The sequence below is a fragment of the Camelus ferus genome, chromosome X (assembly GCF_009834535.1).
Source record: "Camelus ferus isolate YT-003-E chromosome X, BCGSAC_Cfer_1.0, whole genome shotgun sequence".
Classification (NCBI taxonomy): domain Eukaryota; kingdom Metazoa; phylum Chordata; class Mammalia; order Artiodactyla; family Camelidae; genus Camelus; species Camelus ferus.
The window spans coordinates 91,031,478-91,047,306 of NC_045732.1; the positions used below are offsets into that span (position 1 = coordinate 91,031,478).

The window sequence follows — 15,829 nt, forward strand, 5'->3', positions numbered from 1 at the left end:
TTTTGTTATGTCAGCCCAAACTAAGACAACCTGCATTCTTGTATTAAGCAGCAGTCCATATTCAAGTCTATACTCTACATATGTGCATAAATAGCTGTATGTGTGTGTGTGTGTGTGTGTGTGTGTGTGTGTGTGTGAACAGAAATTCTAACTATTGATATTCTTACCAATGGAATATTATTATGTTGAGCTAATAAGATGAGCAGTTGTGACCAGGAATGTACAAAAGAGTGACAGCTTGCTGACAAAATTTGGTGACAGAATTTATTTTACCTATAATCACATGAGGTCACAATTCTAAGTGTTCCCCTTTGGTGTACTTCTCTCAGTATATACATGCCCTTTAGTATGAAACCTTGGCTTGCTGATCCTTATTAACGTTAGTCCAATTTCCAAATTATCATATATTCCTTCCTCTAAGGTTTATCCTTCACAGATTTCTGTTTGCCCCCTGCCATAGTCTCCAAGGTGCTGGTGACATTTTTGGCAGAAAAGGAGCATTTCCTTTTCCTGTTATGTGATACAAATGCTGATATTTTTGCTCTTTTTGAGAGCTAAGTGCTATCTCCTAACCTCCCTGACCTAGGAACCTTACATCACAATCAGATATCCCCTGCTCTATCCTATCACCATGTCCCAGGTTTGTTACACCCAACTAGTAGCTGCTTGTTAAGTGGATAGAGTTATCATACGGTGATTTTAGGAAGTCCAACTTTAAAATTTGAGTTCGATGACCCCAAATCATCAGCAGCTTATTTTGTGACATTTCTCCACTCTTGATACTCTCCAACTCAGACACCTGCATAATGAATTACTTGGTTTTTTTTCACTGGGGGCTTCACTCAGATGATACTTGTCTTCTACATGTTTATTGTTGCCACTCTCTGGAGGATACTTTTAGCTGAAATCAAATACAAAGCATCTTCCACTTTATCTTCACATTTGGTTGCTGTCACTCTCTTCCATGGGGCCATTATGTTTATATGCACTTGACATTCTTGCAACTATTTTTTGGATCAGGGCCAGGCTATATCAATTTTCTACATGGTGATAATTCTTTTGTTAAACTCCATTATATATTGCCTAGGAAAAATTGAAGTGATGGATTTCCTGAAAAGACTCTTCTATAAGGTTCAAAGCCAGTCTGAGTAAGTACACAAGAAAATGCTTAAGAAATTTATTTTTCTGAATGTTTCTGAATATACATAATTATATTACTTTGAACTAAGCCTTTCCTCTGATTCTTCACACCACAGTTCTCTTTCTTCCATATCTATTTTTTATTTTCAAGTTATCTTCTTTCCTTCTTTTGAAAAGCTTTTTAAGTCCCTCTTATCTTTCAGGCAAAGTTCCAGATGACTTGGGAGAGAGTTAATGTTCTTGTGGACATTCAGGGTCTAACATGTAAGGAGGGAAGCAAGAGAGGGTATTCACATTTACTAAGTATGTATCATGTGCCAGGCACTTTATATCCAGTATTCTATGTGATCCTTGGGACAAATCACAAAGATAGTATTATTAACTGCATTTTTCACATGAAGAAATTTGAGGACTAAGTAAGTAAAGTGACTTACCCATTATCATTCAGCTAAGAATTGAAAAGAGCTGAGACTCAAAGCCAGATCTATTTGATTCTGTGTCCATTGATATACTCTCTAAAATTATACTAAATTACTAAAAAAATCTCTCCTCCACCATAACATCCAGTAGGCATTTCATTCTTTGCTGGCTCGGAGTGTAAAGGCATCTTAGGCTAAACACTATCTACTTTGGGCTCTTCTGGCCTTAAGACATGACTCTTTAGATTAAACACACTCTCCATTCTCTGTGCAAAACATTCTGGTCAATGGCCATGCCCTGATGAATACTAATAACGACTAAACTACTCTCTATACTGCCCACTCTATAACTACCCACACAGTTATGATACTTTCCCACCAATTCTGTCTTAAAAGAGTAAGTTGTGTTTTTCCAAAATATGTTTGTATTATAAACAAGTTGTACTTATTTTTATAATTTTATATATATTTTATTTAATTTAGCATAATTTAGTATAACTTTAGTTAAATTTAATAAAAGTATATGAACCAACACAATATGAAGGCAAAAGAAGGTTGTTTCTGCAAAAACTAAGTTACATTCATTGAAAAGATTAAATAAAGGCAAATCACTAAAAATATTGTTGTTGAATTAAACTAAAAGCTATTCAAGAAGGATTATGCACTTAGCTTGCTTTGCAAGTGTCTTTAAGTTCTTGTTTCAATTTAAAGTAACTGAAACTGGAAGTCAAAGATGATGAATGAAAGGTGGGGTTAAAAAAGCAAAAACCAAATGGGAGTTACATCAAACTAAAAAACTTCTGCACAGTAAATAAAATAAAACAAAAAGACAACCTACTGAGTGTGAGAAGATATTTTCAAATGATATATCCAATAAGGGGTGAATATACAAAGTATGCAAGGAACTCATACAACTCAACAACAACAAAAAACAAACAACCTGGTTAAAAAATGTGCAGAGTAGCTGAACAGACATTTTTTCAAAGAAGACATATAGATGGCCAACAGACACATGATAAGATGCTCAACATCACTAATTACTAGGGAATTGCAAATCAAAACTACAATAAGATATCACTTCACATCTGTCAGAACGGCTATTATCAAAAAGACTAGAAATAAGTATAGGTGACGATGTGGGAAAAAAGGAATCCTCATACACTGTTGGTGGGAATGCAAACTGGTGCAATCATTATGGAAGATAGTATAAAGATTTCGCAAACAAATTAAGAATAGAATTACTATTTGACTCAGGTATCCCACTTCTGGTTATTTATGTAAAGAATATGAAAACACTAATTTGAAAAGAAATAGCCAAGATGTGAAAACAACCTGTGTCCACTGATGGATGAATGGATAAAGGAGATGTGATTTATATACACAGTGGACTACTACTCAGCATAAAGAAAGATGAAATCATGCCTTTTGCAACAACATGGATGGACATGGATGGTATTATGCTAAATGAAATGAATTAGATGAAGAAAGACAAATACTGTATGATTTCATGCATATGTGGATTATAAAAAGCTAATAAACAAACAGAAAATAAATGAACAAACCAAACCAAACAAAAACAAACAGATACAGAGAACATAGTAATGGTTACCAGATGGGGAGGAGTGGGGAGGTGAGAGAGAAATAGCTACAGGGGATTAGCTGTGTGCTTATGGATGGAAACAAAATTTTGGTTGTGAGCATGTTGTAGGGTATACAGAAATATGAAATATAATGTACACATGATACATATAATGTTATAAATCAATGTTACCTTAATAAAAATTAAAATATATTATTTACCATGATGGAAAATTATAATCAGCCTAAATGACTTACAATAGGGGAATGGTTAAATAAATCATGATATAGCCATAGAATGGAATATTATAAATTTTTGCTTATTATATACATTTATAATTTTTAGTGATGAAAATGGAAGACACAATCGTGTCATTTTTTCACAAGGAGTTACGTAGCACCTGCTTTGCGCTTGGCACTGCTTTAGGGATTTGGGATACATCATTGAATGAAACTGACTAGAGTCTGCCTTCTTGGAGCTTACACTGAGAAAGTGAGAAAGAGACATGAAATAAACAATAAAAATAATAAATAAGACTGGTTTTTAATAGGCTAAAGGTGATGTGTTGAAGAGATCAAAAGTAGAGTAGGGTAGGGGAGCCAGAAGTTCTACGGGGTGGAGTGATGGCAGGTTGCAAGGCTAAACAGCGCACAAAGACTTGAAAGTATAAGGCTTAGCCAAGTTGATATCAAGAAGACTACATCTATGAGCCATAATGAAAAAGAAACTGAAAAAAAAAATGTATGTATGTATATGTATGACTGAATTGCTTTGCTGTACTCCTGAAACTAACACTGTAAATTGACTACATTTCAATAAAAACAAATAAAAAAGAGTACATCTATGGCCAAAAAAGCACATCTATCACCTCACCTGTTACAATTCTATTTTAACTTATACATTACATATATTTTTATGCAGATTCTTTATATAACTCATATGTTTTTGTAGGAAAAAATACACCAAAATATCAACAGTGTCTATCTGTGAAAGTGAGATTGTGGTGATTTTTTATTTCATCTTTTTTAGTTTGCTAAATTTTATAACATGAGCAGGCCCATTTTTACTATGAAGAATAAAAGATACAATATTTTTTAAAAGGGTGAGGTTCATGCAAGAATGATTACACAGACCACAGTCAACCCATAGTCAAAGAAAGGGTCTTGTCCCTACATCAGAAGATTAGCTTAGGAATATATCTTTTTGTGGAATAAGTCAAAATAGAGTATTCTGAAAAATAAAATGTTAAGGGGATGTGTGTGCTTAAAAAGTCTTTTCTTTAATTGATGTTTTAAATTAACCAATATCAGATCCTGATTGTGTTGGTTAAAAAGGTATGCATCACACAGACTCCTGCTTGAGATTTTATGTTGAAGAAGACAAATGAGAAGGAGAAGAAGGAGGAAAAGGGGAGGGGGAAGAGCAAGGGGAGGATAAAGAGAAGAAAAAGAAGGAGGAGAAGGAAGATAAGATGGAGAAGACAGAGAAGAATCTAGCACTTTTTTTTATTAATTTCCATTTTTTTGTAGACTGATACTTTTGGAAAATAAATAAAGTAAAAATTTCATAACAGTGTGAAATTGCTCTATGTTTCTAAATGTTCATCTCAATTTCTAAACTTATCTCACCTCAATCTGCTGACTAGTAACAAATAGTTTGTGATTAGCATAAGTCTGAAAACTACACTTTGAGTGCTCTGACTGGACTATTATGGTGCCACAACAAAGCCACAAACCCAGCCCTGAAGGTGTCCTGAAACGAAGAGCTAGGTTCATTTAACCCAGATAGTGTAACTGTTTTAGCAGTGTCAGATGCATGAACGCCTGAAGTTTCCTCCATGATCAAATGTTAGGATATCACACAGATATAGCACAAAAGAGCCCAGCTGTCATGTCTTAGCTTTCATACCCACATAAAAATCCTTATGTACCTCAAATCCTCATATTCTTATACATGTTTAATACCTGATTTTCTTAATGCTTCTCTTGATTTATTTTGGATTCTTGAAACCTACCCAGTACGGCACTTTTACAGCCTTCCATCTCAAAAAACTTGAACCTCAGACATGTCCTATATCATCAATGGAAGTAGCTAGGAGTAAAAGTTAGTATACTCTTTCAGGGACTGTATCAGTGGTACACTAGACTCAGAGAGATTAGTTGATTCATCTAGTATTACTCAACAAGTCAGCAGAAGATAAACTAAAACTAAATTTTCTGTTTTGAGAGATGACAATTGTTTTATTCAACTTGGCTTACTGAGTACCTATTCCGTTTCAGGCATTATATCAGATGAAACCTACAGAGATTAATAAAATGTAGTCCTACATCCTGCAAAGGACTCACATCATATTGGATAACATTGACAAATATTCTGATAATTATTTCATTGTGATAAGTGGTACAGAAGCAAAAATGAAGTGCTATAGGATCTTAAAGGAGATAAGGGAATAATTTTACCTAAAGAGGTGGAGGAATTATAAAATAATTCACAGAGAATGTAAGACTTAAAATGGAGCCTTTAAAAAGTATCAAATATCTGTGGGAAGAGAGAATGGAACAGATACTCCAAGAAGAGGCTATAACATGCACAAAGTCAAGAATCATGCAAATCTATGTACTGCCCAAAGAATGACCTAAAGTGTTCAGTGTAGTTGGAATGTCGGGTGTTCCAAAAATGGCAAAGGGTAGGGAATGATGATTCTTATTTCTGGAAATGTAAATGAATCTAGATGGTAGAAGATCTTATATGCTGAAGAACTTTAGCTTTGGTGAGGAGCCTCTGTAGGGCTCAGAGCAGGATATATGAAATGGTTGCTTTTGCCTTAGCTTATTTTTCTTCTATTAGTGTGTCTTTTTTCTTGCTTAGTACATGAGAATGATATAGTATATCATTCTCAAAGTGTTATTGTGTGAGTCAAGTCATGTTTAGAAGTTGTGAACTTCAAAATGATATTATCTATAAGATGTTTTGACCTATTATCATCAATTCCTTCCTTCCTTCCTTCTTTCCTCCCTTCCTATCAATGATCTAGTATGTTGGGTTTGGTAGAGGGGGAAAGGAGACACAAACCAAAAATTAGAGAACTATACAACTATGAACTTATTCAAGGAAAACTCTGTATGTAAATGATGTACTGTGGAATAAAGAATTTTTTTTTGTATTTTTATTATTATTTCTATGAAGAGATAAGCCTGATATAGACTCTTGGACCTGGATTGGGGTCAGAAAATGCATGAGAAAGAAGCCACCATGGTGGCACAGTAGCCTGAGGCTTTGGATCCTCTATGTGCTCATCCAAGTCTAAGACTTTGATACAGGTGTCTCTTATGGCAAGGCTCACCATCTCCAGAAATAGGTTTTTCTGCTGAGTAGTCTCCTCAGTGCTCTTTTCATGTCCTTGTTCCTTAGACTATAGATGAAGGGGTTCATCATGGGAGTTACAACTGTATATATAATGGCAGACACCTTATCCCTATCTGCTGAGTCGGCAGAAGAGGGGAGAAAATAGACCCCAACAATGGAGCCACAGCTGAGAAACGGGATCCACAAGTGGAAAATGTTTTCCACTTCCTCTTGGCTGAAGGAATCCTAAGTATGGTGCAACCAATAAGGGCATAGGAGACAAAAATGAAGGCGAATGGGGTGAAGATAACTGCTCCCCCAAAGACTAGGATTGTCAAGTCATTGATGTGGGTGTCTGAACAAGCAAGCCTTAAAATGGGTTCCAGGTCACAGAAGAAATGTGGGATTTCTCTCTGATCACAGAAATTCAAGAGGCCCAGTAGACTGAGATGCAGTACTGAGACAAGATTGGAGATGATCCATGGAGTCACTACCAACATGGCACAACGCTTGGGACTCAGTAATGCAGCATAGTGTAATGGGCAACAGATGGCAATGTACCGGTCATAAGCCATGGCTGCCAAGAGGAAATTGTCCAGGTCTACCAGCAGCATAAAAAAGTACATTTGTGTAAGGCATCCTGTAAAAGAGATGGTTGGGCTCTGGCTTTGGATGTCTGCCAACATTTTGAGGATTGTAGTGGTTGTGAAGCAGATGTCAGTAAAGGATAGATTGGCAAGGAAGAAGTACATGGGGCTGTGGAGGTGAACATCATTGATAATAGCCAGGATGATAAATAAGTTTCCCACCATGGTAACCAGATACATGCACAGAAACAGCATAAAGATGAGCTGCTGCTGTTCAGATGCCACCACGAGTCCCAGGAGGAAAAATTCGGAGATAGTTTGGTTTCCTTGGTGCATGGTTCTGCTGTGTCTAAAAAGGGAAAAATTTGACTTCACTGTAAAATGGTAACATGGCACAAAAGGCAGTCAGATGATATTGTACCAGATTATAGAACTGAATCAGACCTTGGAACCATATAGTCTTGGGTCATATTTTCTGCTTACTAAATACAAGCTCCACAAGGGCATAAATTTTGTCTACTGTGTTCAATGCTGTACAGCAGTGCTAAAGACAATACCTGGCACATAGTAGGCACTCAATAAATATTGCTTGTGTTTATACAGGGATGAGTGAATAAATTAAAAAGTAAATATTCAGAATTTACCACTCTCTATATTCATGACTGTTATCTGTGCTTTTCTAAGTCTATTTCATCAATTTTAAAATGTGGATAATATCCACTTTAGAGGATTTTTGTGAGAATTGCAAGAGCACATGTAAAATGCCTATATCTGTATTTTAGCTATTTCTGCAGAAAGAGTAGCTGCTACCATTCACTAATTTGGAAGAATCACAGACTTTAAAGGTAATAAGAAACCTTCAGAGAACATCTAACCCAGCCTCTATCTTTGGAAAGTTGAGTATTCAGTACATATGTGATTGTTTGAGTGATCATGTTTTAGTGTTCCAGAGACAGATTGCCACAATTTACTTCCAGCACCTGATCTAAAATTTATCCTTTAAGTAATTAGCTCTTCCTCAAATCTTCCTGAAAACTTCCCAGTTTTTACATTTCAACAAGGAGAAATTAGTCATCTGCCATAAATGCTGTTGAAAGTTCATATAGGGATATCCACTGAATTAATCAATGCAGAGGTAATGTTTAGTGCACTTAATAAAACCATTTATAGTGGAGTTGATTGGGCATAAGCCAAAATGAAGAAAGTGTAGAGGTAACACTTTAACAGCTAGTGTTTACTGAGGGCTTACTATGTTGCATGCACTCTGCTAAATGCTTTACATCGATGATCTTATTAAATACTCACTACAAACAACTCTGTGAGCTAAGTAGGTCTACTAAAATGTTCCATTTATATATGAAGAAATCAAGAATTAAAGAGGTTAAATAATTAAATAATAAAAGTGATCCATAGCTAGTGTAGTAGAGTTGATTCTGAGCTCAGTTAGTCTGACTTCAGAGCCCTCTTGCTTAACCACTGCTATATTGCCACTATACTGCTTATGGTTTCATGTTTATTAGGAGTATCACTTACGTTCTAGGCACATAAGAACTTGCTCAGCCAAAGTCACAAAGTTATTAGGTGGTGGAGCTGAACTTTGGATCTTGATGCCAAAGTGTTTTTGCCATATCTATGTATGTCCAAATGAGAGCAAGGTGGCTTACTTCATCTTTGCTTATTCCAGTTTTCACTTTATCTATGCTGCTGTGAGATCCATTTTACACACTTGCTACTTACTAAAAAATCTGCTATGTCTTCACACCACCTTCCCAGTCTAACACAACTGGACTGCAATTGTATAAATTCATACACTTCTGCCGGTTTGCTGTTTAACTTTGCACTCTGAAAAAAGAGATTAGCAGAACTAATGAATAGTTGGAGCAAAATTGATGGAGAAAAGTTGCACTTACTTAACAACACAATTTTCCCTGAGTACTATAGCAGTACTCATTTGCATACTAACAAATAAATGTACTAATTATAAATCAGGCAAGATCAGTTCTGGTGGGACCTCTGCTAGGCAACATTTAGCCATTTCGAATGTACTAGAGTAATAAAGTGGTATATTATTATGTACATGTAATCTAGCCTTTTCACTAATGTACATTGCATTAGGAAAATTTGACAGTCCAGGTTTCTGATTTGACCTTCTAGGCACCATATAAACTAGTTCCATTTAACTGCTTGTTCTTGTCTACTCTCTCCAAGCTGGCATCATCTTTTACAACTAAACACAGAAGTATCTTCAGCTTTTCGACTCTTACATACTCAAGTCACTAATTTGGACAACACTCTTGCAGTGAACGTCTGGAGCAAACATTTGTGTATTTGGGTTGGGTGGGGTCTCCCCTCTATGAAACTTACCTCGGTGATTTGTGACTATTTCCAAAGTTTTTTCAGAATGAAACCCTTCCACTTTCTCCACTTAAAAATGGTGATTTTTTCTAGGCACAGATATGAACATTTTCTCTTCCTAAAATAGAAAAAGATAGAGGAGAAGGCTGAAATAGGACTGAAAACCTCAGTTGGTGGTGTTGTCCCTGCTGCTGAATTTAGAAAGAGATCACCCTAGGGCTCAGGACACAACCCACTAGGGTACTCATTAGAAACTATTCTCAATTCCACCCTGTATAGACCAAGTCCTCCCTACTGGGATATATCTGGAATATATTGATATTCACTGATTTCTTGAGCTATGGCTTGCATATATTATATTTATATATATATTATATATATATATATAAATATATCATATACACACATATATTTCTATATATATTATCTCACTGTTGTAATTTTACTCTAGTTAGAAAACTAAAATATCAACTTATCACCTTTTGAAGAAAAACTACCTTCCTTCATACCTAATTGTTGCCTTTTGCTTCTCCACGTAATCCAATAACAAACTGATTCAGGTGATATTTGGAGAGCATTAATAATGAAAGCAACACAACAGAGTGCTTATTATTTGTCAGGCACTGTTCTAAGCCTTTCATGTATATTAACTCATGTAATAATTAAGTTAATTTATTTTTATAATAAAATTTTGAAGTAAGTAAAAATATCATCCCCTTTTCACAGATGAGGAAACTGAAAACAAAACAGTTAAACCCAAACATTTGCCCAAAGTTATACAAGTAGCTGATGGTAGAGCCAAAGTTCTTACCAGAAACTCCTGCGCTTGGTCCATTTTTCTTAACAACTGCACTAAAATATTCCTTATCAATCATGGGGGAGCTCTAGAAAAAAGGCATTCTGAGAACTTGACTAAAAATTATCTTCTCAAACTTCACTCCTATCATTCTCTCTACCCTGAATCCCAGTAAATGTCGTCACTTCATATTCAGCTCTACCCCCTAATGTAGAGACAAATCTACCTCCAAACCTAGAGATGATGGACATTTCAACTACCCTCTTCTTTTTTAACGTTACTAGGGAAAGATATCTTTCCTTTTATTAAAGGCCAGTCCCTTCCCCTTTTGCCTTCCTGGGAGACTTATGCCATCAGTTAACTTCTTTCCTATATCTTCAACCAATCCTTCTCTACTGGATTCTTCTCTTGACTTTTACATGTGCTATAGTGTTTCCTATATTCAAACAAACAGATAAGCAAACCCCCTTGGATCCCTTAGCCCACCTCGGTTACTGAACAATCTCACTCCTACCATTAAACACAAAGTTCTTGAATTGCCTACATTTCTGTCTCCATTTCTTCACCTCAACCAACTCCAATCTGTCTTCTGCCTCACACAACTCCACCGAAATAGCTTTTGATAAGGTCACAATGACACCCATGTTGCTAAATCCACTTTTCTTGGCAACTCAACAGCATTCACCTCAGATGATTGCTCTCTTTCTTGATGTACCCTCTTTTCTTGGATGTTGAGATCCCTCAATACCCTAGTTTTCCTTCTGTCTCTCTGACCACTCTTTCTCCATCTCCTTTCATGGCTCTTCCATATAACATTTGAATGTTGTAATGTCACAGAGGTTTTTTTTTTTTTTTTTTTTTTTTTTTTTTGCCCATTCTACTTTATCCCTAGAATAAAATTATGCACTTTCATGGCTTCAGTTACCATGTTTATTCTGATGATTCTGTTTCTTATCTTTAATTAGCTCTCTCTTCTGAGCCCCAGAACCATACACCTGACTATTTGTTAAATACACTTGTATATCTCATAAGAACCTCAAATTCAGTATTTTCAAAACCATACTCATTATCTACCCAACCCACTGCTGACACCAATTTTGGCCCTTCTCCATTATTCCATATCTCAGTAAAATATAGTATTATCATTTTTTGTCATTTTTGATGCATCCCATCTTTATTTCTTAAGATCCCATTATTTGCATTCTGTAGATTTCCCATCTTAAATATCTCTCAAATGTATCCACTTCTCTCCATCACCCTATTCTAAGCCATCATTATGTCTCTATATTTACTTTTGTTCCTTCCAAAAGGTCCCCAGGCTGGTAATTTTCAGCGACTTCCGGTTCCTCTTAGTTTATGGTCCAGAATTAACAATGTAGCCTATAATGTCTGGCCTTCTGAATTCTCATGTTGTGCCACTTTGCCCTTCTTTCAGTTTTTGAAAGTTCCAAATTCCTTCCTGCCTTATTGTTTTTTCATATGCTAATATTCTCTGTCTGAACAGGAATACCCTCTACATTTGACTAACTCATGTTTTTACTTCAGGACTCAATTTAAATGCTCCTTCTGAAGGTAGACCTTCTCTGACCTCTCAAGACTATGTTAGATCCTTGTAGTGACATCCCATAGTCACCTATACTTCTTCTAGGAAAGGTAGTACAACTACATATTTTTTCTATTATCCTATAAATTCTATGAGGACGGGGAACATGTCTATCTACCTCTATATTCCCAATTCTTAGCAACCTGCCTGACAAATTGTTTTGTACTCAATCATTTGTTAATGATTGAATTAATAGAAGAACAGAAAGTATTTATAGAACAATTAATTTGGGGTGGAGGTAAGGATCATGAAAGACTTTAAAGAGAAAATGGCTTTTAAAATATGTCTTGAAGTATGAGAAGGAGGATGGAGGCGTTTGAGCAATTTGAAACACCATTTGTAAACATACAGAGGAAAAAAGTGTGAGATCTCAAAGTACAAGATGCATGCAGTAACAGAATTGTCCAGTTTTGTCTGTAGTATGGGAAAGAGTGGTAAAAAGTGAGGCTAGAGGTAGTAGGTTGGGTATGATTGTGAAGGTCTTTGTGTATACCATATGATTAATTATATTTAGCAGCATCTAAGAGAAACAGCAAGCATGATTTTGTGGTGTGGGAAATTCAGAGACCAGAGCTGACTGACAGGTATCAGGGAAGAACTAACATCAGAAGTACAAAGCAAAATAGCTATAAATAATTACTCCTTTCATTTGTGGCTCTACATCTCTGTTTGGAGGCACCCTGGAGACTGGACTCCCTATTTCTAGTGACCAGAGAGCATCTGTGGGGCTTGCCTGACTTTCCAAGTCACTAGAGAAATGGCTGAGTATAAAGACAGAGGAATGAGGAGTCATGTCACTCTCTTGCAAACCCATCACCACAATTCCCCAGACCACTAGAATAATGGTGTCTCTTCATGTCCCCTTTTTGTTCCTTTTTCAGTCTGGTAAATCACATCACAACTTTCATTGGATTTTCCATTTTTCAGGAGCCTTGGACTTTTCTAGAGGAGACTTGTGAGTGTTTAGGCAATTGGTATTCAGTATTGTAATGTCTGATTTTTTGAAGGGACATATTTGGAAACAGAACACTGACACTGACCTTTTCTCTAAGTGGCTCGCTTTGCAAACGTCATAGCAAATGTGTTTAGGACTTGCTCATTCGTGGGGGCTGTCCAGAGGCAGGGGAAGGGAAATGTCCTGGGAATTGCCAATAGCAGCAAAGCATACAGAAAAGAGCAAGGACATTCAGATGTGATGAATGGGGTCATTTTTTCCTTGAAAAATGATGCTTCCACATCTGGAGGATGGATACATATATCTTAAAATCTGAGTTGAATATATGTTTGCTTGCTTGTTTGTTTGTTTTGACACAGAGGATCATAAACATGGCCATGGTTCTAGTTGAACTTCTATTCTCAACTACCTGAGTCACCTTTGGAAAGTCATTTCCCTGGGTATTAGTTTTATTCTCTGTAAAATGATGGAGTTAGATTAAATTATCTCTATACTCCCTTCCCACTCTGACATTCAACAATTCTCTGATTTCTAATTGGGTACATTTATGCATGTCATGGTGGAAACGTGATCGTATATGACTAGAAGGTGGGTAGCATAAATAGTAAAATTTCTTTTTATCTAACACAGTGGGTTTGGTGTTTGTGTTTTGATGTATAATTCATGATTTTTTTCAATTTTTAGCTTAGACAGAGTTTGTGACAATAAAATTACCTTCTGCCTAATCAGTTCACCGATGTGTGTGTGTGTAGGGGGCTTAATACAGAAGAGTGTTTTAGCTAAGAGGGGTCATCTGGAGGTGGTGGTAAACAAAGGTAAGTTCCTATTTTTGATGGAGAAACAGGAGAGGGGGTAGAAAAATATTAAACAGCTTTAAGTAATCTGCTTAATAAAAGTTTTTGAAAAACATTAGGAACTGTTATCAGCTTGTCAACTAAATTGAAGCCAATCTCTGCTTATACCCTCAATGGCAATCTCTTCGAGGTGGACAAACAGACTGTCCATTTATTCATTGTTTCACTACTGGGAGAAGGAGGCAGTATTAAAGTTCTTCTTCAGGGTTAGAGAAGAGTAAATGAAGTGAGAGAAGTAATGTCATAGGTTTCTTCTCTCCTCTAACTCTCATTCAGTTGGCAGAGGGGGCTCAAGGATCCAGTATTGACTCCCCTTCTTAACTGCTTCTCTTCCTCCCCTACAAACATCCTTAACAGAAAAAATAAAAACAAAACCAAAAAAATACTGAGAGTAGTAAGCAAGCTGAGAGAGCAAGGGCTAGATTACCTACAGCATTCCTGTTCTGTCCAATTATCAATTTATGAAGGTTTTACTGGCAGTTACATAAGGAGACATAGGGGTGCTATTGAAAGGAGATCAGGAGGGAGATATTTGGGCATCAAAGTTAAACAATTTAGCTCTGATTATTGCAGAGAATCATAGCAGATGGTATCACATTTTACTGTTCAATTTGCTTTATTTGGTGCATGAGCCATATTTTGCCAACCCTTAACTTTTATGCTTCCTCATAACGTTAGATTATTGTGTCAGTGAAAAGAAATGGGGGAAAGTGAAACAGTATAGCTAAAGCACAGATAATCAAGACCATAGTCAGAAGCAGCTGTATGGAACACACAAGTTGGTTAGAGAGAGCACATACTTGTACAATGACCACTCTGCATCTCAAAGTAGTCTTTTCAAAGCAACAGCTGAACAAGGGCAAACAATAGAACATAAAGTAGAAGACTGACTGCTGCATAGCCAGTGTTAGGTGAGTTTTTAATCATAGGTTTCCTGGGGAACATAAATTTAAGGAAGGTGACAATTCCCATCCCCATAATTGCTTCATAATCAGGAGATCACTGGGACTCTTCTGGTCAATCTCAGTAGTAATCTTGATATTTTCAACTGTGTTATGGAATTATTGGTCTATGTTAAGTAATACTTGTTGTCATGTAGGTTGTAGGGAGCACATTGTCCATGAAGACAGCTGGTAGGGGAACAATGTACTTGCAAGCTTCTAATTGGCCTAAGAAAGGATGAAATTTACCACCTGAAGTGCCAAAGGAACAAGTACACAGTGTATTTCTTCCCTAATGAGATTCAAAGTTGATGGAGAAAGGGAATCTTCCTGATTTTTAGTTACTTGGATGGAGTGTGCAGAAAGTCAGAATTGAACAATTAAGTACAGAGTAGGGGTCACAGTGACCCAGCACTTTAGCAGCCCTTAAATCTCTGTTGCATTCTCTCAGAATCATCCTGAGGCATGGGTCTCTTGGGACAATAGCCAAGTCCTCAGCAGAAAAAGTCTTTAGCTGGGAGACAAGAACTCCATGTGCCAAATCTAGCTTGAAATCTTATATTCAGTGTGACATTGAACATATTATGTCTCTAATATGCATATGGGATTTATTATCTATTAAACACAAAGGAATTCCTTTCCTAGTTGTGTAATGTGATCCCACCAGATAACTTTAGAATACAGCAATCTTTATATTTACCACATGGTGATTTGGAAGTGTAGTAGGATGGAAAGGGGAATGCTGGGAGTTGGATAATTGAAACTGTACAAGTGTTTCAATGAGCTCCATCAATAGATAAATCTTGAGGGGAATGTAAATGTAGACTCTATTCATTCAACTGTAACCCCCGGCAGGCTTGCCTGGCTCTTTGCCTCTTTTCTCTATCAGTTTCATTACTGCTATGGACTGAATTGTTTACCTCTGCCCTCAATTCATATGCTGAAGTCCTAATCCCTAATGTGATGGTATTTGGAGATGGGGTCCTTGGGAGGTAATTAGGTTTAGATAAGGTCATGAGGATGGGCCCTCATGATAGGATTAGTACCCTCATAAAAAGAGACACTGAAGAGCTTGCTCTCTCGCTCTCTGCCATATGAAGACACAGCAAGAAGGTGGTAGTCTGTAAGCTGGAAAGAGAGCTCTTACTATAAACTGACCACACTGGAACCTTGATCTTGAACTTTCATACTCCAGAACTGTGAGAAAATCAATTTCTATTGTTTATGCCACCCAATGGTATTTTGTTATGGCAAC

The 15,829-nt window shown here is 36.5% G+C and overlaps 1 long non-coding RNA gene across 1 annotated transcript; it reads left to right on the forward strand.

Annotated features, from left to right (window-relative positions):
• The first annotated feature begins 372 nt into the window (after positions 1 to 372).
• Positions 373 to 10,223, forward strand: LOC116662117. Its single transcript, XR_004318099.1, has 3 exons — positions 373 to 383; positions 6,491 to 6,496; positions 10,152 to 10,223. It is a non-coding gene; the product is annotated as an uncharacterized LOC116662117 (long non-coding RNA).
• The last annotated feature ends 5,606 nt before the right edge of the window (positions 10,224 to 15,829 follow it).